Genomic DNA, 23,986 nt, shown 5'->3' on the forward strand with positions numbered 1-23,986 from the left:
AAACATAATAGGCTACTAGGCTTTTTGTGTTCCTGCACAGAGTCAAGAAAACACATATCAAACTCATTCTTACATCCTTGTTTATGTTATTGTTTAGCACACCCGGCTGCTCAACGCAATTGTAAAGATTCAGCAACTATTTTTAACCACAACGTCAAAGAGGGGAAGAAAAAGAAGAGCCCTCACTCCTCTCGCAATCCACGACACTACAAACAGCACCACACAGCTAGCCTTTCATTTGGTGCTCTTTGTCTCTGTGTTTACATGCAGTAATGTCAGACTATTATAATATTTGTTATATATGTATATCAGTTGATAATAGCAGATACATAATCATCAAAATGAATTTTACTGAGCCATTTTATCTACTTGTGAAGACCTGATTTGACATGTTTATAGCCATTTTTACTTGAAGTAACAAGTTCAAATAAAATATTTTTCAGTGGACTTGAGTATGTGGTCTGGCAGTTCCTGTTCATTTTGATTTTTTTGTTTAATCTAGATAGTTGTTCCTATACATCACAATTTTTCCAGATGGAAATGCAATTACGTTCAAATATAAAAAGCAAACAGAAGCCATGGGCACTCCTCTGTACAATTACTAAAGATTAGTATTATATGTACAAAGTAAAATCTTAAAAACCTGTATAAAAAGACAAGCCTCTTAATGCTTACATAGCATTTAATTAAGGTTAAATTAAACTAAATGAACTAAACTAAACATTCAAGCAAACAACCAAAATATATAATAGGAAGAAATAGGAGAAGTCTTAGGAAGAGACTCTTCCCAGAATATGCATGACCATTTTATTTTGTAGTTTGAGTTACATATGGAGAACTAAAAGATCACTATCAGCTAAATTGCTGTGTTACCAGGTCATTGTTTGTCAAGGGACAATGTGTTATGTTGACATGGTGCCTATTCTTCAGTACACAGAGCATGCGACCCAACTGAGTTGTGCTGCTATTTGTAGTCCACTCTTTGTAGTTCTTGAGACCTTACCATAAACGGTTATGACACCATCTAAACTCTAATAACGACAAATCATACCCCATATTTTAGGATCACCACAGCTCCCTTGAGTCTTAGGCACAGTATAGTTGCATGGTAAATGTTGTGAATGCTGATTATTCTTATTCTAATCCCTTTTTAATATGACCTGATATCTTCTACAAATTTACTTGTAGTAAATACTTTACAATGTAGTCAATAACAATGTGTAAAAAAAAAAAAACTCAATCTTAAATGAAAGTCCAGCATTTAAAATCTTACCACTAGTCTTGGAATAAAAAAAACATCTCTTTGAATCTTCTCTTTGAAAGTAATTAGTGTTATGCCCTGTGCATATTTCATATTGTAGTAATATGCCATATGCAGCGTTTATGTGAACAGCATTTTAATTATGTTATGCTTGCAAGAAATGTTGGACAGAAGAGGGGGCGCCTTTTAACTTCTGTGTGAATTGTCTTCTCAATAGATGATCTTTGATTGCGTGAGCGCCGGGGTTTACAGGTGTACGGAGCCAGAGTATCCGGAAGTGACGTATGACGCTCACAAGACTTTACACCAGTGGATTGGACTGTAAGTAGATGGACCGAGGAGAGAGAGAGAGAGCAGTCGGACATCTCAGAGGGATTCAGCGCTGCAGAACGGTAATATATACGTTTTGTTTTACTTTTATCGAAAGACTCAGTGTAATTGTGACATTTAAAAATTGCAGTTTTTTTCCCCCCGTTAAACGATTCTGTTTTGATCGTGGGGTGAAGCTAAATGACTGGGACAGCGAGGGTCTTTTACGACAATAAATACTGTTTCTGAATGAATCTTCAGCCTTAAAAACAAAACACAATGTTCACCTTCTGTCAACAAAGAGAGACTTTACAACAACTATGTATAACTATGAGTCACGCAGCAGATACAATGCACGTAGTAAAGGGTTATAGAGTTCTTCATTATGTAACAGAATGTTGTTGAATCCTCACTTGTTTAGAAAATGACTTTTTCCTTGCCTGTTAAGTTTGAAGCAAGACAAGGATGAAATTACAGACTGATCTGTAGGAGAGGAGGCTTAATTATAGCTGGTGAAGAGGTAATGTTTGTTTTTGAAGACAGAATGTAATCTTGTTTATTATGTTTGAGTAGCCGGTATACGTGGCTGAAAGAAGACAACAACATATATTCTGTCTGTATTGAACATATTTGTGGTCATGTGAGGGTATTATATCGTGTAGCCTATATGTTGTCACTTACACTTTGCTGAACCTACTGTAGTCTAAAATTGTCATATTGCACTATTTAAGCTTAAACCTCATCACCCCTGTATATAGGCTACTGTAGTTTGTGGTGCACATGGATTAAAAAGCCTCATACTCACTAGTGTATCTTAATATTTCTCACATAATACCCATATAAATGAGGGAGAGATGATACAAACACTGATCAGTGGGATTTATTTTCAGTGGCATTACAAATTGGTTGCAGTAATATTCTGAAAAGCAGGTTCAAGTTTTGCTTTATTGAGTCGCGAGTGAAGTCCAAGTCCGAAGATTCTGTGTCCCATACAAATCATTATGCAACTTCAACAAAGGCCTAATGCTCTTAACATTTTTAGAATGAAGTAATAGTAGTGTAAAAGCAATGGTTTCCTGTAAAGAAATGTGTTTTTATTACCTTTAAATAAAGTCTAAAGAAAGCAGGACCATCATGTGTGCCTTATTATGTTTTCACTAAGTTTTTTTTTAGGTCTAAACATCCAAATTTGATCGTCCTAGAAATCACCACACAATGTGATCCTCTTGTTATGACACAATTTCATAACATAAACGTCAAATCTTTTGCCGGAGACAAATAAGGTTAAGTTTTTTAAGTTCATGTCTTAAGTCAGATTTTATTCGACACCTCTGTCACAAAATGCAGCCTCCTAAATTACCTAAAGAGTTGACTTATCCCGAACATTAAAACCTGCACGAGGGCTGCAGTCATAGCAGGACTGTCTGTATGACACTGCTCCTGTGTGTGCAGCGCTGCAGCCCTCAGCAGACATCTGACACAAATCACATGCAATCATTCATCCATCTCTTATGACGACTTGTTGTCACAACAGTTTTATGGTTCGGCTGCTTTTCGTTTCTGTTTCCACATTCTCTTGACAGTCAGCGAGCGGTGGAGAGCGCTACACGTGTGAGCACTTGATGCAGTATTGTGTTCCTCCGTCATTGTGCTGAGTGCGACGTTTTCCAGTCAGTGTCCATGTGTGTCGGTAACGGCTTTGCCTCCCTTGTATCTGCTGCGGTGCAGTTACAGGTCACACTGGGCTCCAATCAGCCAAATGTGGTACCCCACTAACAGTGTGTTGAAGGCTACACCTCTCAGGTGTTCTTAACTATGGCACGCAGACACTCAACACCAGACCGCCATCTAATGTGAGCAACTACATGAGGGACAGTTTGGCTTTTAAAGCTCTTTGATATGTTTTTTTTTAATATAGGAAGAAGTTGTTTACAAACTCTGACATCAATAAATAATGAGCACATTGTTTTTCATAGAAAATATTAGTGAAGTATTGTCATTTAAGGGGAAACTGTTGTTTTTCATTTCCAGACATTGCAAAGAGAAGTGAAGTCCTGCTATTTCCTCCCATACTGCATTTTATTAGCAATAAACACTATAGCTTAAAGGATGGAGCTGGAAATACTTCATGTAAAGCAGAAACATAAATGGGCTATTGATCCTTTGGAACCAGACAAATCTGCATGGTATTTGTTCAGACAGATACGTCTGGTCCCCCCCCCCCCCCCCCACTGATTTAATTTAGCAAAATTGAGGTCAGGCCGATCATAAACATGATCTTGTATGGAGCTGGTGGCTTTGAGGCCTTATTGTAGGTTACCAAGATGGCGACTGCTGATATGGGACTTTGTGAATCCACGATCGCAGCAGTATGAAGCTAAATAGACTGGAGTTTAAGTTGGATAAACATGCCAAGAGTGGGATCATGTAGTGGAGAACGTCCATGTAGGATACCGATCTGAAGTCATATGAGGGGAATGTTGGAACTAGCTTCCTGTCTTAGCAGCTTACCGCTACCTACGTCACATGTGATGTTGCTCAGATTTTCTTTTTGAGCATTCAGATGTTTTTGTGCCGCGACAGAAACGATTTGCAAATTAACTGAAAATTCATTTTATAACCATTCTGATGCCACTGTAAGGAAGAAAAATGTGCATATCGGTTGGTTAAGCCCTTTTGGTTGTAATTATTTCCCCCCCTGCTTTTATCTTGCCTTTCTGAGATGATCAGTATTATAAATAAAGGTCTTAAGATGGTTAGTTGTCTTGACTTCTTCTGCAGAAAAGTTCACACCTTCAACACCCGAAGGACTTTGTGTCCACGTTGGCACATTTCTGACTCAAAGATCGTTGTCCTTATGAGAAATAAATGGGCCGGGGCTTGAGTGTCATGGACAGGATGGTGGAATGTAATGCAAGGCGTAAACACATTTGTTTCCCTTTTCATGGGATTTGTTGACATAGGAAGAAAAAAAAATGATACCACTCACTTTAGCATTGAATACCGCTTCGTTAGTTTTTCTTGAAAAGGTGGGTCACCCCCTGCTGCATGGCAAGTTTTTCAGGTGTCAGGAGTCTGATCTATCTGGCGCCACATCAAGCAGGACGTCAGCAGCGGCACAGGAAAGAGGGGAGGGAGGGTCCCGATGCAGGGGTAGGGACAGGAAGCCGTATTTATGTAATTGACATGTGTAGCAGCAGCAAGCAGTGTAGCCTTGCAGCTGGTCTGATCTCTCTAATCCTGCCCCCAGAGACTAGATTTGTTTGTTTTTTTGGTCACATTTGTATAGCAGTGACTCCGGTCCTGTCCCATCAGGCTTAATGAATAAGCTCATTGCTGTGTTTCATAACATGAAGAAACATCCAGCACATAAACATTTATTGTGTCGTCAGTGAAAGGACTGCATTGTCCTGTGTCATTAAATATACAGATACAAATATATATTGAGGGGAATTCTTTCACGCAATATATATTACCAAGGACAATGCTCTAAGTGATTAAGACATGGTGTCATCTTACATTGGTACACATTGCGGTCAGTATTCTCAGCACTGTCTGCGGCTAATGTAGCAGAGCAAAAGCTATTTCTCCCATCATTGTTTTCCATAATATTGATTTAGTTAAAATTCGGGATCAGTATTGGGCAGTTGTGGCTCAGTTGGTAGAGTCAGTCGTCTCTCTATCAGAATATCGGGGGTTCGATTCCCAGCTCCACATGTACAATGTGTCCTTGAGCAAGACACTTATCCCCAAGTTGCTCCTGCTGCTTTGTCGGCTGTGTATGAATGTAATTTGTTACTTCTGATTGACACTTAACACACTCTGCCATCAGTGTGTTTAATGTGTAGGTGTGACATGCGGTGTAAAAGCACAACAGCAGTTGATATTTGTTGCCCAATTGTTCTCAAATATTAGTTATAAACAATGTTGATAATTGACTAATTGTCTGAGAAAAATGGCGAGCAAAAAGTCTTTTTCCTGGTAGTAGCTTCCAAAGTGTGAGAATTTTCTCTCTTATTTTTCATATTTTATGCCCGATTAATGAAAAAACTGCTGGCACGGCAAAAAAGTAGTTCTAGAGGCTGTCACATTGGCTTATTGGAAACATGAATAGGCCCTTTTTTTTGCAATGTAATCATTAGATAAAGCTGCATCGTTAGTGTCCTGGAAAAAAATCCATCTCCTCCTTTTAGTGGAATAAATGAAACATGTTGTGCTCAGGTGTGTGGAGTCTACAGTAATGCATGGCTAACAGCTGTTTTAAAAATAGCCGTCACATTTTCTGTCTCTGTGCTGAACGTTAACGTCGCGTGCAGCCATTGAAGGGGCAGCTGAGCGGAAAAAGGCAAACAACAAACGCTCGACTCAGGGAAATGATGTGAACATGAATGTCTTACCCCGTCCCACTCTCTCTCTCTCTCTCTCTCTGTCTCTGTCTCTATCCACCCTCCCCCCCCCTCTACTCTTTCCTCCTGACTGACATTTCTGTAATGACACTGTCTGAGCTCCACAGGCCCTGCGTCCATACCAACCTTAGCTTACTGTGCGCCACACGCAGGGCCAGCTTGTCACACCGCGAGTCCGCCTGGCACGCCTCACTTCACTATCAGACCGCTAAATGCCAATAAGGACAACTCAGCTTGATTAAAAAAGTAAGCATCCTCCATCTTCCGGGCTCCTCTGTTAGTTGGCTCTGCCGGAGATAAAGTGGTCGTTTGCCAGAGGGTTTATTGGACAAACTCTGCCAGTTTGTAGAACTGGGACTCTGCTGAGAAGTGGGTTTGCCCTACATCTTCATATTTGGGCAGCGAGGGGGTATTATGGCGGGACTGTGGGAGCTCAGAATAACACAGACCCCTTGTAGTCATAGAGTCATATTTAGATTGTGACACCTTATAAAGTATTAAATGTGGAAAAAGACCACAAAGAACCTCGACACAGGACGCCATTTTTCAAGGGAATATCATAAAAAAAAAGCAAAACATTTTCTATACATGAGCAATGTTATGACGCTGAGTGTGTGCGCCTTAGGGTGTGTGCATGTATGCTACAGTGTGATCATACTCATACTGCACATGACTTTAAATGTACTTCTCTCTTGTGATGGGTCTGCTAGCTGAGCTTCTATAATTACCACAGCCTGCAGCGCCTCATGGGGAGCATATTAACACACACGAGTGGAGGAGCAAGAACCAGAGCACATGCACAAAAGTCATACAGGCTGCATGTGTGTATACAACCACTGATGTGTGAATACTATATGAGAAGGAAAGATGCACTGTCACTCATATGATATATAATGCATATAATGTCAGTGTATGGATTGATAAAGCTATCAATACTAAGCTCATATTTGATTTTTAAACAATTTGATGAGCACAATTAGAGCAGAAATGATCTGAAACAACATTTATCTTCTTCAGCCTTCATTGGTTCTCTGGAGATTTCGGATTTTGGTCGCTAGGGTAAAAGATACGGAAATACAAAACAAATATAAAACAATGTTTTTAGGTACTAGGGATGACTGTTTGCAGTTCGAAAACTCACCTTTCTTACATATCTGGACTGACTATTATTGGCGCGAGACGTTTTTCTGCAATCTCATTTCTTAACTATTGTGTATTATTACTTGGAAGTATTTTGATTATAGATAGAGGGTTTTTTTTTTTACAGTTGCATTCGATAAGCAGGAAATGTGATTTTAAATGAAAAATTGTGTTTTTTAAGTAACCCAAAGCACACAAATAAAAGTCTAGATACTGCTCCAGAAAGTCATGAGACGGGCTGTTGTGATATTTTGTGTTATTCAGGTCATATTCTAGATGTGCAGTAGCCCTGCTGTCTCCTCTTGCCTTTGGACTGTAACCTCATATATTCCTCTTCCCTCTTACCCTGAACAACAGCACAGTACCCTGATCTATACAGTGGCAATCTCAGACACTGCTTGTGGCCCGGTGCATCCCCAGACTCCTTCTTATATCCTTAATCCAAGATTGTGAACATGTTAGTGTGGGTTCATTTCCTCCCACTTCTGTAGTTCTCTTTTGTGAAATAATTTAAACCAAGAAGGCCTTCATAACATTCTGTGTTATCTAAGACTAGCTGCTTGTGTTTTGCATTATAGCTCTGCACGCAATCCCATAAATCAGGGTCGGGATTATCAGGTGCATACAGTTCAGAGGGAGGCCGGCCCAGCCAGCCAGGCTCTGTGTCGGCTGCTGTTGCAGTTGCGGGTCTGCACTGATGATGAAGAAGGAAACGGGATAGATGGATTGTAGTGGTGCAGGCAGAATACTCCCATATAGTGTTGAACAGTCATTGTTATGTAATTTCCTCTCAGCGTGGATTGGTCAGGCTGTGGGTTGTTGGTGGGCTCAGCACAGTAATCTCACAAGCATTATCTGCCTCTCAGAATCAAGGGTTGTTGTGTGCAGGACTCACTCATCCATGTCAGCCTTTGTAAAAGCTACCAATCAGCTGTGCCGGCCTGTTTCCATCTCTCAGGCGAACAATGTTGTCCTCGTGCGTGAAGTGGACACACTGGGGACCAGTGTCATTTTAATTCAACAGCTGACCAGCTGGCTCTGGGCTGTGAGATTTTATAGGCTGGACGTTGAGCCCAAATAAACATGTTTTTTGTTGTCAAAAAGCTCTTTGTTGAGATAAGAAATAAGAAATACGCCTAACTTATTGAGAATTTTTCAAATACAGAAGTTATTTGCCACAAAAATCTGTAGACTCAGCTATAGCGCCCCACAGAGGCATTAAGGAGTAAGAGCAGAACATAAGAGGCGACAAAAAAAGCAAAATAATATTTAATGTTTCCTATCAGTTCAGAATGTATTTTATCTTCAATACATAAAACTTCTATCGCTGGGCAGTCTTTATGTTATTTATAAAGAATAAATAAAAATGTGTTCTCTCTGCTTTTATTATTTACCAGTTTTGAACTGGTGTTTAAACCAATGATCATAGAATTTGACAAATGTTAATGTGTAATATAGAATCACTTTAATTCAACTAGCGTCATAATCTGTGTTTGCTTTAAACCTAATTTTTACTCTGCAAAGCTAATACTTAGTTAGCTACCTTTTAGCAAGTCTCCTTAACCTGTTAACTATTATTTTACGTTTTTCATATGGTATCCCATATGTATAACACAAACGACATCCCCAGTTTGTAGGTGACTCAGTTGTTTGTATTAGTTATTTAAATGAAGAAGAGGAAATCATGTTTTAAAGAACGAGTTTTGCCAAAGCTAGTTTTAGCTCTCCCTCTTTTAGCTTTGGCTAGCCATGACTTATCTTTGCTCACTCTTCAAAGTCAGCTAGCTTTTTGCTTCTTTTTGTTTTGGTTAACTTTGTAGTTACATTGTTGTTACTGCAAAAATAGTATGGTATGTCATTATGTCAAGTTTAATAGCAGGATATTTTTAGGTGATAAATACAAATGTCAACGTTGAGATTTAAGTCTGAGCTTGATTTAGACTCAATCACAGCTAAACAAGTGTAAGTCATTACATTATGGCTTTCTGATGTGGTGTATTATAAACCATAATGTAGTCAAACAGGAAACAGATGTTTCATCATTACATGGACATTGCTATAAAAGTGAATAAACAGACCTAACCTACAACTTGAGAAAGCTATCTTGGTGTGATATAGTTTATTTAAGATTGAAGTCTTCCACATACACTTTTTCTTGCTCAACTTTTTACTTAAAGCCAAACAAAGTGGCTGACAAAGACTTCTGTTGACAGTGAAGTTGCCTTGAACACTATTTCCAAGTGAATTATATTGATTGTCCTAGATGATGCTGGTTCAGCCTCTCTGAATCCTGTTGACGGCTATACATAAAAGTCGCACAAAGAAGACTTCCTTTACTGCTCTGTTAAAAAGTACATTAGCTAAAGTTATGTCCAATTTTAATGAGTTTGGACTATTTCATCTTTTCTCAGTTCAGAGTTTTTAATTTGTGATAAGCCCTTTAGGTCAAGGTTTAAAAAGCTCTTTGTGCTAGATGTGCTAACACTTCAGTTTCAGTGCCAAAACCTTTAGAGTGCTCTTTGGTTCCCGTACTTTTGGTACTTCAGAACATTTTGCCTACAGAAAAAATCTAAGAAAACTAGAGGGAGATCCCCAAATTTCTCAAATACTCAATTTTGTAAGAACTAAGCAAACTGTATTGACTGCTATCTTCAATTCAGAAGAGCACGAGAAAGAGTCCCAAAGCTGAATATGGATATATGACTGTTTAATAATCTTTACATCTTAATATAAAATGTGTTTAGCCACATTATTATGTTTTCTTCATTATGAGAACCCTATATCCATTAAACATTTAAAATCAGATTTTGAATCACTGCTTTTCTCCTTTATCATCTTGTCATAGGAAGCAACATGATAGTCTCATAACTGAACATGTCAGCGTCCTGAGCAGACATCCATGGACTCTTATTTATTTGTTGGTAATTGTAGATGTGTTTGAGTGTGTGTGTGTGTTTGTGTGTTTGTGTGTGTGTGCCTTCTATCTCTACCTGGCCGCTGCATGCGATGTCAGATTGTAAAAGTAAACCACTGTAAGCTGCGATGCTGCTTTTTCTCTTATTAATGCGGGGACACAGGAGCTGTCAGTGCGGTTGTTCCGCTGCTGGTAAAATAGTAATGAGTGTGTATAACAGAGCAGAGCCAGTGTGGTTTACAGCTCTGTTGCACTCAGAGGAGAGGGCAGGGAGCGCTGACCGGCTGTACATCACGTCTGTGTACCGGTGATGGAGACTGAACAGGAGGCTTACTACTGGAATAAAGCTAACCTTAGAGACTCAGGTCAGACTCTTATTTTTCTTTTTTAAGTTTATAATTATTTCAATAAGTGTTCTGGGATGTATTTGACCATAAGACATCAAAACGTCTTATAACTGAGTATAGGGCCCTCACTGTCTGATTACAGCTTTAGTTCATATCAGAGCACACAGTGTAGCTATCAGCTAACCTCAGATGAAATGGTGCCAAATTCAGTGAAAAAAACAATTTTGTGGGACGTGAGCACAGGTATGAGTTAAAGCTAAATGCACTCATTAACTTTTATGTGTCAACCTTCATATCTTTATCGCAATGTTGAAAACTGTTAAGGCACATTGCGTATTTTTCTCCTATCATGCAGGCCAAACAATTTTAATAAAAGTCTAAAGTACATGTTTTTTAGTATCAGTGTTGGAGAGAATTTATAGTGTCAAAATACCTGGTGCCTTTGACATTGGTCTGTAACAGACATTGTCTGGAGCTAAAGGAAGTCAACTAATGAGACAAAATAAGTAGTCATTATTTTATGAAGATGCCATTTGTTATTCTAGATTGAAAAAAAATCACTTTTGGATGATTGGACAAATCAAGACATTTAATGGAGCTCTGTTTTGTATTTTTTTAAAGTTGAAATAAGGACTAAAGAAAATGATTGTCTGAATGTTATGACTGTTAATAACATATTGTTGTCTTGCCTTCTATCAGCATACATCAGTATAGTGCTTACATTTTCCTGTCTGTTGCATAACGGGCTGTGCCCTGTCACAGAGCCAAGCAGGGACCTGCATACTGCAAATGGACAAAGTCCAAGCAAACTGAGGCACAGAACAGAAACACCTCCAGTTATTTTCTTACATCAGAAGTGTTTTTTGTATTTTTTGTTATCTAAGAAAAAACAGCATCTCTTGTTTGTGACATTTCTTCTCGGGCGATGACTCTGAAACAAACATCATTAATGAGCAGATAATCTTCTATCAGAGACCGTTTCTTTCTACTTGAGGAAATTGTACTCAATGTAGAAGAGGGAGATCTCAGATTTCAGCTCCCAAAGTAAATTGAACCTTTGATTAATGTTAAATGAGTTTGAATTTGTTTAGGAAAATAGAACGTGCAAAGCATTTAATGAGAGATTGAAAACAAATTCTTAAAATAAAGCTGTTGGTTAGTAGCTATGGCTAACTATATTCCTTTGGTTTTTAAACATGTGTATGTTTGAAAATGATCCTACTTGTGTTGTCTTAAAATATGCCTGCATTATTTATTAGATAGATAGCTTACAAATCAACGCTGATTGTTAAGTCAATGCAAACTATATTTATAAAACAAACAAAGCCATGGATAATTTCTTTCATTTTTTTATTTTTCAAGAACCAACATCAACAGACGGGGACCAAAGTTCCTCAGGAAACTCAAAGCTCTCTGAGCAGCAGAAGTGAAGTAACAGTCAGCTGTCAGGCTAGATGGCAAATTACTGTAAATCAAGAACACAAAAACAACAACACAGATCAGACAACACTCGCTATCTGTTAGATAATTACACTTCTGTTTAATATTGTCATCATGCTGGGCTAAGAAAGAAACATCAGTGTCAGCCATCTACTTCTTTTTTTTAATTAAATGTCTTAAATTCACATCTCTGTGCAGTCGGCCATCTGTATTAAGTCTCCCAATTGGCCTGACCTGAATCTGTTTGGACGGAAAACTCTGAATGGTGAGAGGGGCCAAACGCATCTTTAAGATGAAATACAAAATGAGCTTGCATTAGGGCTGCAAACAAACTATAATTGCCATCAGGATATGTACAGTAATAATAAACGTCACCAAAAATCCTTATATGCAAGAATATGACTATTTACATAAATGTGCACATGCATTTAATTCTCACTCAGCATATGAACGTCTGACTTTCAGTGACATTTGGAGCCTTGCATTCAAAACATTTAGGCCAATCAGATGAAGCCCCAGCTAGCCTTCAGCTAACTTTTGATAAATCAGAGACGATGGTGGTTAGCTATAGCTCAATGCCTAATGAAGGGAATAAGAGCGTGTTTGATGAAGACCTCATTTTTTCCAGATCTCTTTTATATGCCATCCCTATATGGAAGTCATTACTTTCCCTTGTGGTCTTATCAAGACTAAAGCAAAGTGAAAGAGATCTTCATGATGCATCCTGTGCATTTTTTTAAACACCCTTGTGTGGTGATGTGGTTTAGGACACAGCAGTCTTTGCTGGAGTTAAATAGTCCTTCATTTCTGTTTGAAAGTTCTAGGTTAGGCATGTTTTTTATACAATGTGGCTTTGCTTGTTTCCACGTGAGCACACAGGCTTGTGATCTGCTGACCTTCGGAATTTCGGCTCTAGAGCAGAGCTAGACTTTCTCACTAAACAAATAGTCCAGTATTTGATTCCATGTGACTGTGGATAGCCAATGTCTCTCTCTTTCTTTTTGCAAATGTTTAACTAGAGAGCTGTTATTTTGGGGGATTCCCCTGCTGTGTTTTTTATGAATGCAGTCTACATGTCTTCTGCAACAAGGAAAGAATAGCACGTTCAATGCCTACACCCACTCTTGTCTTTTTCAGGCACAGGAGAATGAATGACATTATTTTAATTTTGGACATTTTGCATCAAAAAGGTGTTGTGTTAGCAGATCCAACACAGTGTGCTCACACACTCACCAATCCCTAATGTCAGTACCATAAGAGCCAGCATCCTCGGCCATCTGTGCCTTGACTCATTTGACTGTCATTTCACGCCATTTAAAGACCGTGTTTGGAAGTCTCCCACTCAGCCTCGCCCCGGGATACCAAACCTCCCCCTCTAGCTTTGTCCCCTGCTGGGGTGTGGCTTGAAGATGAAGATTGGACAATAATGCTCCTGTATGCCTAACCCCCAAGCCTCAGTGCATCATTACACTCCTACTATAACTCCCCCACATCTTCATTCCCCCCACCCCCGAGGTTTGGGCTCAGGATGGGTGGAGCATCTGTTCCTGGAGCATTTCCTATCAGGCAGACCCTCCCTCTCAATCAGTCGCTTTTGATGTAGTGTCATTGGTTTTAGTCTAAATCTCTGCCACCAGTGGAGACATTTAACACAGATATCCAGTCACACACACAACGTCTCCCTCTAGTTCAGTCATCCTGGAAATGTGTAGTGGGTGATACCTTTATAACGCTTCTTATTATGAGTTATGGACCCACTCATATTTATTCATGACATTCCTCATTCTCTTCCTATACGTCCATTCATTTCTGTTCTGTTTGTTTTCAGGTGAGAAGCAAGGCAGAGCCGAACCTGAGCCCAGTTTCACACTCAGAAGACCCTGTGAGATGCTCAGAAACAAACCTGACAGGTCAGTGTGTGTGTACATTCACAAACTCATGCACACAAATGTAAGAGTAAGAAGTTAACCAGCTGAATAAAGTAGTTTTATTTTCAGCATTGCATTAAGTAGGTCTGAACCGTTTTTTCACTGTCTGTATTTTTGTTATTAACTGGAAATGTTGAACTTAATCCAGGACCTGAATCAAAGTGACATAAATATGAATTGGAATGACAGCTTGTCAAAGCCTGTGAAAGCTACTGCAGGAAAGCATGGTCTTTATCAATTAATTAAGGAGCCTACTAGAATCAGCAACACACACAGTTCAGTCCTTGACCTTATCTTTACAAATCAACCATCTAGGTATTCTCTGTCTGAAATTATTCACACAGCAATATCAGATCTCTCACTTATTTATGCAGTTTGGAAAATTATTAAATCCCCAAAAATCCATTCTTGCCAAATTCTCTCTGAAATATCAAATTCAAAACTATCTCAGTTTAATGCTGAAATTAGTAATATTGATTTGAACTGCCTTTAGAAAACCCTGAACATGACATTGTGGAGTCCATATGGAAAAAATGTACTACTGTCTACAAGGTACATTCTCAGCAGAATAATTTACCACCTATAAATTCTCAATTACTCAAAGGCTTAATGTTTTTAATTGTATAGGTCATCAAAAACACTAGAGAATAAAATCAATATACAGAGCTTTGGAAACATGTAGTCTGTTTATTTCTAAGAGCTAATTCTTCAAGCTGCTTCTTAACCTAAAACTCTGTAGCAGACACTTAAAGTCATTACTGGAGAAACTAAGAAAAAAAAAATCATTTTTGAATTTCTCTACAGGGCACTCTTATCACTCACTCTGAAAATATAGCAAGTGCTTTCAATTATTGTTTTTTTCTATCTGTTATAGAATAAACATACCATTTTGAGACTCCCTCTCATCCCCCACCTGTGCTTTCCCCTACATCTGGAAAACTGCTCAATTCACCCCCTTTTTTTTAAATCTGATGATCCAACTGTAGTTTGAAATTACAGGCCAATATCCATTCTCCCATCACTTTTACAATTATTTAAGAAAATTCTCTTCAATCAGCTAAGCAACCATCTTGAAGATTAATTTGCTCAGTGACCTCCAATATAGTTTCCGTTTCACCTGATCAACCATGTCTGCATTATTATTATTCACCAAAAACATTTTCTCGCTCAATAAAGGTCACATCACTGAAGCCATTTTTATTGACTTAAGTAAAGCCTTTCGATACAGTAAATCATCAGATTCTACTGAACAAACAGAGTTCATTTCAATTCTCTTCTTCTGTGGTAATGTTGATCTCTTCATATCTATCTAACATGTCTTAAGTGGTTAAAATTGGTCATGTTACATCTCTCTCTATAGCCTGTTATATAGGGGTTCCTCAGGGTAGCATCCTGGGTCCCTTACTCTTATAAACAATCTCCCAGATGTGTGTAAATACTCTATTTTTTTACTATATGCTGAATACACTGATGCCAAACTTACCTCTGCTCTTCTTTGTCTACAAGACTGTTTGAATATAAATCACTTAACTTTTAATGTAAATTAACAGACTGTATGTATTTCCACTTATCCAAGAAAACTATATACATTTCTGACCATTTTGTGAGTCAAACACTACCCATAACAGAAACGTATTAGTATTAGTATTCTTCGATCACGTCTTAGTTATCATACTCACATTCATAACTTAAAGAAACTTACTGGTAACCAGAAACTGTTTGTTCATAACAAGATCAGATTAAACGTACATCTGTTTATTCCAGTAATAGACATGAACATATAGCTGGAGTGCGAGGGCTGTTGAGAGGCATGACATGACCTTTTGAGGAGAGAAAAGAACCGTTTTTCTGATATTCTGGCGTTGACCTTTAGTTTCTCTCTCACTGTTAGCCCTTCGGACTTGGATTGGGAACTTACTTATCTCTGGACTCATTTCTGGTGGTTCTATATGAGATTTAATTGCTCTGTATCGTACGAGACTTAAAGTATTTATGTTTTATTATCTCCAGAGAACATTGAATGTTGTACGTTTGCCAAAAAATACTTACAGTATAAGTTGTGCAGAGCATGAAGACCCTGTGGTGGAAATGTAGGTCAATAAGAACAATTTGATGATTAACATCTATCCATCAGGCACCCAACTGTGTGGCAGTTTGTACATAATCTACATTTATCATTATTACCGAAGAGATCTGGTTGTATCGTATTAGATGCAAGTATTTGGTGCATTTCTGTGTTTTCTGTGATAATAAAGGGAATATTTTGGGCTTTAGAAAGAAAAAGAGGGATGTCACCTTTGGTTTAAGAAGAAGGATCATTTTGTATGTGGTAGTCTGGCCTTATACAAACCCCTGTTATATACAATACAGGACACATGATGCAGTGGTGCAGTATGTGGGATGTTGATATCATTGAAATGCAGAGAACTGATTGCTGATTTTGTACAAAGGGATTTTCTCTTGTGCAGAAACGGTCTGTCCTACTTACAGAGACGCCACCGCAGCCGAACCTGCTGTTCCCAGCTGGTGCTGCTTTGAAATACATCCTCCCCCCCTCCTCATTCTTTTTTTCCTCCCTCCCTCGCTCCTCTTCTCCTCTTCATCTCTATTTGCTCCTCCTCTATGAGTCGGTGCAGAAGTCTCCACCCCTCCTGCGTCCCCCTCTCACACACCCCCTCCTCCCCTGCTCTCTGGGCCGCGTCCTCTCTGCGTCAGGCAGCTCCATTCATGAAAAGTGTGACGTGAGCAGGTCTTCAGCGACTCTGTGACGCTGACAGCCACCCACTCACGGCCCAGGTGCTGCAGGAGTTAGAGGAATGTCTGTCATCCTCCTGCCTCTGTCTCCCTCTGCTTTTCTTACTGTTTTTCTCCATCCTCACTGCCAGCTCAGCCTCTTTTTCCCTGGCAGCTTTTTTCCTTTTTTTATCCCTTCATCCCTGCCTCAGAGCTGAGGGAGGACCATGTATCTGAGCTCTGTCTGCTGTGAGTAATCTGGTGATGCTCTGTCTTTCAATGCATCTGATATAAATGTACTTTTAAGTATTTTTCCCTTATATGTTTGACTTTGTCATTTTTTTTTCAGTGTGGTCAAAGACATTCTTGTGTGTGTTTGTGTGTGCTGTTTGTAAATCAGCTGTGAGTGTTTGCTCAGTAGCAGTGCAGTTGCAGGAGTGTGTGTGTGTGTCGAGCTGTCGTGCGTAGGTGCGTGCAGAAGCTATTTTAGGCTCAGCGGTGATGCTGCTGCTGTTTCTTTTTTTTTTTTTTTTTTTTGATGCAGTACTTCTCTGTGCCCTCTGAAGGACAGGTTGAGTTGTTAGATAAAGGTATTGACCAACAAAAAAACTGTCCTCACCTTCTGATGTAGCAGCCAAAGAGCATCCTCTAAGGCATTTGAACTTGAAGCGTTCAGAGATGGAAGACTTTTATTGGACTCACGTGTATCATGCACAGCCGTGCTATGTCAGTATAACACTTACATTTTCCTTTGTTTTATTGTGCTTTGGTTAACTCTCTCTTTGTGCACCTGCCTGCTTTAGCATCCTTGACTTATTCCTCCCACTTTGCATCTCCATCCATCTCTTTATTCAGCTCAGCAGCAGGAAAGCTCTATGAGTTTATGTGTGTGTGTGTGTGTGTGTGTGTGTGTGTGTGTGTGTGTGTGTGTGTGTGTGTGTGTGTGTGTGTGTGTGTGTGTGTGTGTGTGTGTGTGTGTGTGTGTGTGTGTGTGTGTGTGTGTGTGTGTGTGTGTGTGTGTGTGTGTGTGTGTGTGTGTGTGTGTGTGTGTGTGTGTGTGTGTGTGTGTGTGTGTGTCCACCTCTGTCCTCTGCTGCTAAGCATGTTTATGTAACTGCGCTGGATGAGTAGCCGGCAGCCGGGCTTTGGAGGAAAGGAGGAGGGGAGAGCTCCATCCATGCCTCAATCTATCTTTTCTCCAGTGTATAAAAACATGGCTGCATGAGGAGTTTACCATTTGTATTTTTTATTTCTAGAGTGACGCTGACTCTTTTTGGGGTTCAGTTTCTAATATTAAAACATAAATGAGTTGGAAGCAGGGATACACTGAACCCAACAGCTAATAGAAGCACTAATGTGTATTGATTTTCTTTGCTTTCTGCTGTGGCAGAGTGTCTTTAGACAGTTAAAAAGAGAGTGTCGTTCAAAACCCACTTCCTCATATTAAACCCACATACCCCCCTTTTTTTTTTTTTTACTCTAAATTTTTCATGTTGCTGCTATGAAAATGGTGTCAGTCGCAGCCAGGCTCTCGCAATATGTGTGTTGGTCTGTTGTGACACTTTTTTGTGTCTGTCTCTCTCTCCGCTCCTTGTTGTTGGCGGAACAGGCGGGCCGTCCCTATTAAAAGAGCACAAGGGGGATTGTTGTGGCAGCAGCTGCTCTGGTGAGCAGTGTTGAGTGTGTGTGTGTGTGTTTGTCTCTGTCTGTGTCTAAATGTGTGTGTCTGTGCTACTTTCTCCTGGCCGTGCAGGGCAGACAGGCCCAGTTCGCATGGAGCCGGCTCCTCTTGTGTCCTTTGTTGTCGCTCTGGGAGTCTTTCCCATTGGAGCGTGGTCGGTACAGTATCATGCCGCGAGCAGTAGCAACAGCAGCAGAAAAAAAAACAGTTTTTCATCTCCCTTTCTGTTTGTTTCTCCTTCATTTATCTCCTCTCGTTCTTTTTTCTGTTTCAAGCCACAAAACACACCATGTCTTTTTCTCTCTTATCTTCTTTTCTTCCTCTAAATCTCTCTCTCTCTCTCCCCTCACTGTCTCCTTGGCCTCTCTGTCCCTTTTCTGTCTGTTTGCTTTCGTCATCTAGCCGGATGAATCTGGTTAGAGTTCATAAACAGAGCTCTCCAAAGCTTTAGCGTTAAGTATCACTGTGGACAAAGACTCGGCTTGACTGAAAAGGCACATTTTTGTAGCCCTGCAAGCTGTCCAGAGCAGAGTGTGCGTGATACTTGCAGATTTTAGGAGGCTGTGTGTCCTGGTTGCAGCACTGGCTGCAGCCTCACTGAGAGAGAGAGAGAGAGAGAGAGGCTATGAAAACGAAGCTGGAGGGAGAACGTGTGACGTGTCGATGGCGCACACTGTTTTCTTCAGTTATTATTTTCTCAATTCTGGCTGGTACTGGTTGAGGCTATTTGGGGCAAAGTTATATTTGTGTGTGTTGTGTTCAGAGTGCTAATGAAACACATGCATGTTAAAACTCTTTCTGGATTTTTGTGTATTTCTCTGGAGGGGTTTTTTCGGCTTCGATGTCAAAGCCAACCATGTCTAGTTGCCTTTCAGATCAAGCCTTGAATAACCAGTTAACAACCAAAATGAATAAGTTCCATGTGAGAAATCATATATTCTTTATTGCATTGGCATCAAGAGCGTACTCTCTAGCAGGTATCAATATCAGGAAGAAAAAAACATGTTTTTTTTTCTCATAATTTCAGGTGAGTCCAGGTGAATGACAGGGGGAATCAGAATATGAAGAGAGAGCAATTACAGGAAAATATCAGCCGCTTAACAGCAGACGGCTGAACGCTGTGCCAGAATTTGTTTATTTTCTCCCTCCATCGCCAGGCCCAAACCGGCTGCAGATTATTACTTTCACCCACCTTCAGTTGACTACACAATCCCACCCCCCACCCCCCCTCCCCCCGGCAGGACTCAAAGCCATGATAGCTAGGGAAAGACGATTTAGACATTAGCCCACATCCTGACAAATCAAATCAGGCCTGGGCTGTTCTGTTGGCAGACTCACATTTCTGAGGTCTCTGTGTAACATGCTCACAATGCTAAATATGCCATAATTCAATGACAAGAGAGGAATCCATGAGCAGAGAATTGTGTTTTGTAACATTGTTGACTCACATGGTTATTAACAGCCATGAAGGTCCAGAGTCTGCTTTGACTAAAGAAACAAGTACAGATAACAGAGTTCAAATGTGACCCGGAGTCGCAGACAGATACATGTGTTGTTGAGCACAGAGACTTCTGACCTACAGATGATAAAACACTCGTGTATTTGTCCAGGCTACTTTTTTAAGAATCTTTCTATTATTGTTGTTTTCTTGAGGTACCTTCCAGGTCCTGTTTTTGCTCCATTTGTTTCAAGAGAGGTCAAGAGGGATAGAGAAAGTCTGGGTCAGGCATTTGTCTTATTTATCTTTCCCTCAAGCAGACCGGTCTGCCAGAACTGCGCAGCATCTCAGAAAGGTTTGACCCTGGCTCACTGTGCTGCAATCTCGTGTCACTTAATGCTTTTGCTTTCAAAATGATAATAAAGTTGGATTTTCTTGTAGAAAATGTGCTGTAAACGTGTAGAATATGTGGCAGCTAACGGAGCTGAGATTGTATCCATCTGATTTTCAGTTCAAAGAATAGAGTTCTCTTGTTCAAAAAGCCTATTTATTCTGAGTATTATACACTGTCTGTTCTTACTCTATGATGAGCTCAGTGGATACAGAAAAGCAACCTTCAGGCACTTTTTGTCTCTCCAAACCTGAGCGTTGGATAAGAGTGAGTGTGACTGGCAGCAGAAGGCCAGGATGGATGCTGTGTTGACATGGTAACGTGTGAATGATGAGGTGCGATAGGGTCTAAATTGGCTCTTTGTTGTTGGCCCAGCTGTCACCTGAAGGGAGGTCCCCCCTGTGGGGACCAGCAGGACTTCCCTTAATGAGGAGCGGAGTGATGGAGACACAGATGACACTGCTGCTTCCTCTGCTGCTAACATGTTAGCGTTAATGAAGTGTGTGAACCTGCATAAAACTGTATGTAAGCAGTCTGTCTGATGCTCCATTAATATGTTGTGGAAGATCAGAGTGAAAGCACAGTACACTGAAACACAATCTAAACAACTATATTGGCTTTTGCTGAGTGGCACAGAAACCCCCTGTCCCCAGTGGATTGCTGGGAGTAGTGGGATTATTGGATCCTGCCAGACACGCCCCAGGCTTGCATGTGTGTATGTGTGTGTGTGTGTGTGTGTGTGTGTGTGTGTGTGTGTGCACACGTGTAAACTCAAATCCCCCTCCAACAGCAGCTGCTGTGTACACACCCACTCTCATATAAGTGTGGTACAGTTGTTCAGAACTTTACCAGGCCTGCTCTTCATCTTGAAGTGTGTTCATGTAAGAGTGACTAACCATGATTCGCTGTGCTATTGAACATCGACATTAGTTTGCTTTTAGAGAGGCATGGGTTGTGAAAGGACGTGTATAGAGGGGTATATGAAGAGGGAGGGCTGAATAGGGGCTGTGTTTGTACAAGCTTGTTTCTAGAGGCCTGTAGAGGGATTAAAGGATCAGCCCCTGATCATTTCTCTCACTCTCTCTCTCTCTCTCTCTCTACCCCTCTCCACTCTGTATCTGAGTTGTTTCATTCCCCAAGGCAACATCTACTCCATCCAAAACATGTAACTTATCTTTCTTTTTTTGTTACATCAGTGGGTCCTTTTGCGTAATTAAGGTCACTTTCAGATAGTGCTGTAAATAAAAGACTGTAAATGAAACCCCGAGCCCTTCTTGATGCAGCACAGACATTATTCATTAGAGTCTATGTACATAGAGATCTTCCATTAGAGATTAATGGGTGAGAGCAAGAGGTCTGTTTCCTGCTCTTGGTGTCAGATATAGATGCATAGACTCAGTCTTGTACGGAAAGAAATTGGTCAAAGGGAGCTCAAAAAGGTTGACAGACATCAGATTTTCTGTCAAATCGTGCTCAGTAGTTCGTCTTAAGTTGAGAAGTTGAGATGGCTACTGTTCGTGATGTATTGTTTTTTACAAGTGCGTGTATTTTGTCCAGTGGACCACATACACCCACCTTGACCCACGTCAGGAGCCCAGCTCTGAGAATTGCCCGTGGGATGGAATTACAGCTCGGGCCTCTTCACGAACAGCTCCGGCTGTGGATAGGACGGATTTATTGGATACCTGAGAGAGCATTCTCTCCTTCCCCTGCACTCTCAGCAACCTGCTTAGAGACAGGCCTGCATTATAGATGAGCTTCTGGCAGCCCCTACACTCTCACAGCGCTCAGGTTACCCCCTCAGCAGATACAGTATGTAACATATATGCAGCATCTATGTGGACCAAGGGTTAGGATGCAGACCATTGAGCAAAATCTGCTTTGAGTCCCTTTGAGGAACTTTTTCTTCGCCCTTACCCAACTTTGTTTTATTGTCAGGTATCAAAAAAGATTAAAAGAGATGTTCAGATACTAATATGGGTCTCTGAAATGTCTCTGACCTTAAATGTTCTATCAGTTATTACTGTGTATGCCATTCAATGCACTGAGCACATATAATCCACGAGCCCACTCAAAGTGTTTCTTCTTCTCAAATCAAAATGAGAATTTATATTTTCCATACAACAGATAGTTTACACTCTTTATTTGATTGGACAAGAGACCTTCATGGGTGCTTGAGTACAGCAACACTGAGGCGTATAACTACATTTATCACTCCGCATCAGGTGTTAGTTAATGATCACAGTTAATTAAACAACAGACAGTCTATGCCTGGAATAATATATCACACAGGCCACCAAGGAAAATGTCAACACACTCTTGTTTCACTGGTTGCTTTATAAATGGAAACATTTGAATAAGACAAAGTAGCTGGTTTGACATAGACATACTAGCAAGAGTGCAGGTAAAAGTTGGGGTTTCTTCGGTTCAGTCATGTTCTTGTCAAGTTTCGGAACTAAAATCAATGATTAGAGTTAGAAAATATATATAAATGATGTTAGTGCTGTTATGTAAAGCAATATCACATTCCAGGCTGTGCATTTGTACTAAAAAAACACACAGATGTTTTTATGGTTGGCATTCTGTCTGTGGCTTTGTAATAATGACTGAGTAACATCCATGCTATATGGTAGTTACTAGCAGCTTCAGCAACCAAGAAGAAGTGATTTCATGTAAATGAACATGTGAATATGGCAGACAACTACAAAGACAACAATGCATTGATAGTTCATTGTATGTTAGTCAAATATAGCAACATGAGCAGTCTTGTGTGTTCCAACAAAATGTTTAAGGCATTTAAGGCTGTTTATTTAAGATTCATAGTTATGACAATTACTTTGGTTAAAAAAAGTTTCATGTGGTGCAGATGGCCTAGCAGTAAGGTGGTGCCCCATGTATAGAGGCTATCGTTGTCCAAGCGGGCAGCCCGGGTTCTAATCCGACCTGCGGCTCCTTTCCCGCATGACTCTGTCTCTACTCTGCACTGTCCTATCTAGTAACGGCACAACAAAATTATATCTAAAATTTAAAAAAATGTTTCATTACAAAGGTCAGGGTTTCTTAAGCACTTTTGGGCGGACAAAGGATGTCAGACGGCTCTTTGGATTTTCTTTTTTGTGTAACAAGCTAGGCTGAACAGAAAAAATGCAAGACAGATGTTAAATAATAGTTTTAATGGAGATTTTTTCTTTTGTTCTGATACTTGTTAGTTTGACAATAATGTCCATTTTTGAGTGAAAGTATCAGACATGGTTTGTTTTGCAGCGTTTCAGCAGTAACACTATCTACATCAGAGGGATCACAGCTTTATTGTACTTTGATCTGTGCCAACAGGAAAAGCTGTGTGTTCATGCCAATGTTCCCGTAGAGTGCAACATAGATGAAGTGTGTTTCTGTTGGACCTCCCAGCTGCCCTCTCCCCTTCAGGAAACTTCCACGTCACCAAAGCCAGCTCACTCTCCTCCCTCCTGGACTTTGATCTTTTGTTCCCGACTGTACACACTGTACAGCTTCTCAATATCTCCCTTCCTCTGTCCGTCACTCCCGGTTTTCCACTGCCCCCTCAAACTTGATTGGATTTCTAAGACCATGTCCCCATGGGTTTACAGAGGGGGAAATCAAGTCTTTTACAAAGCAATTTATTCACTGCTTATGGTGCTTTTTGTAAAGATTGGTAAACAAGCACAGCCAGACTTGATAAATGACCATCTGCAAGCACAGTGTACTCTACAGTTGCAACAAATTAGAGTCTATGTGCAGGATTTGAACACTTCCCAGTGGTAGAGGTGAAAAAGTCAGACTGGCAGCATTGCACACCAATACGCTTTCAGAGACACTGACATGAAGAGAGAAGGGGAAACAGAGTGTTTCTTCTGGATTGTCTTATTTTTTCAAAATGGAAACAGAACAAGTGGATTTTATAATCATGACAAATTAAGTAGTTTTCTTATATCCGTCTTTAATATAGAGCATAACCTTTTTGCCGATTGTTCTTCATT

General features: G+C 40.1%; 1 protein-coding gene across 3 annotated transcripts in view; it reads left to right on the plus strand.

The window, feature by feature from the left end:
* Positions 1 to 1,597: 1,597 nt before the first annotated feature.
* The window catches only part of si:ch211-45c16.2 (mitogen-activated protein kinase kinase kinase 13), a 35,032-nt gene continuing 12,643 nt past the window's right edge, over positions 1,598 to 23,986 (plus strand). The window contains exons 1-2 of one of the 3 annotated variants that reach the window (XM_061054286.1): positions 1,598 to 1,653; positions 13,646 to 13,727. The gene's annotated coding sequence lies outside the window, so the exon portion shown is untranslated. Of the gene's footprint in view, positions 1,654 to 13,645; positions 13,728 to 15,932; positions 16,728 to 23,986 lie in introns of those variants that run through there. The other 2 variants (XM_061054288.1, XM_061054287.1) reach the window with 2 other exon arrangements.

The sequence above is a fragment of the Labrus mixtus genome, chromosome 13, assembly GCF_963584025.1.
Source record: "Labrus mixtus chromosome 13, fLabMix1.1, whole genome shotgun sequence".
Classification (NCBI taxonomy): Eukaryota; Metazoa; Chordata; class Actinopteri; order Labriformes; family Labridae; genus Labrus; species Labrus mixtus.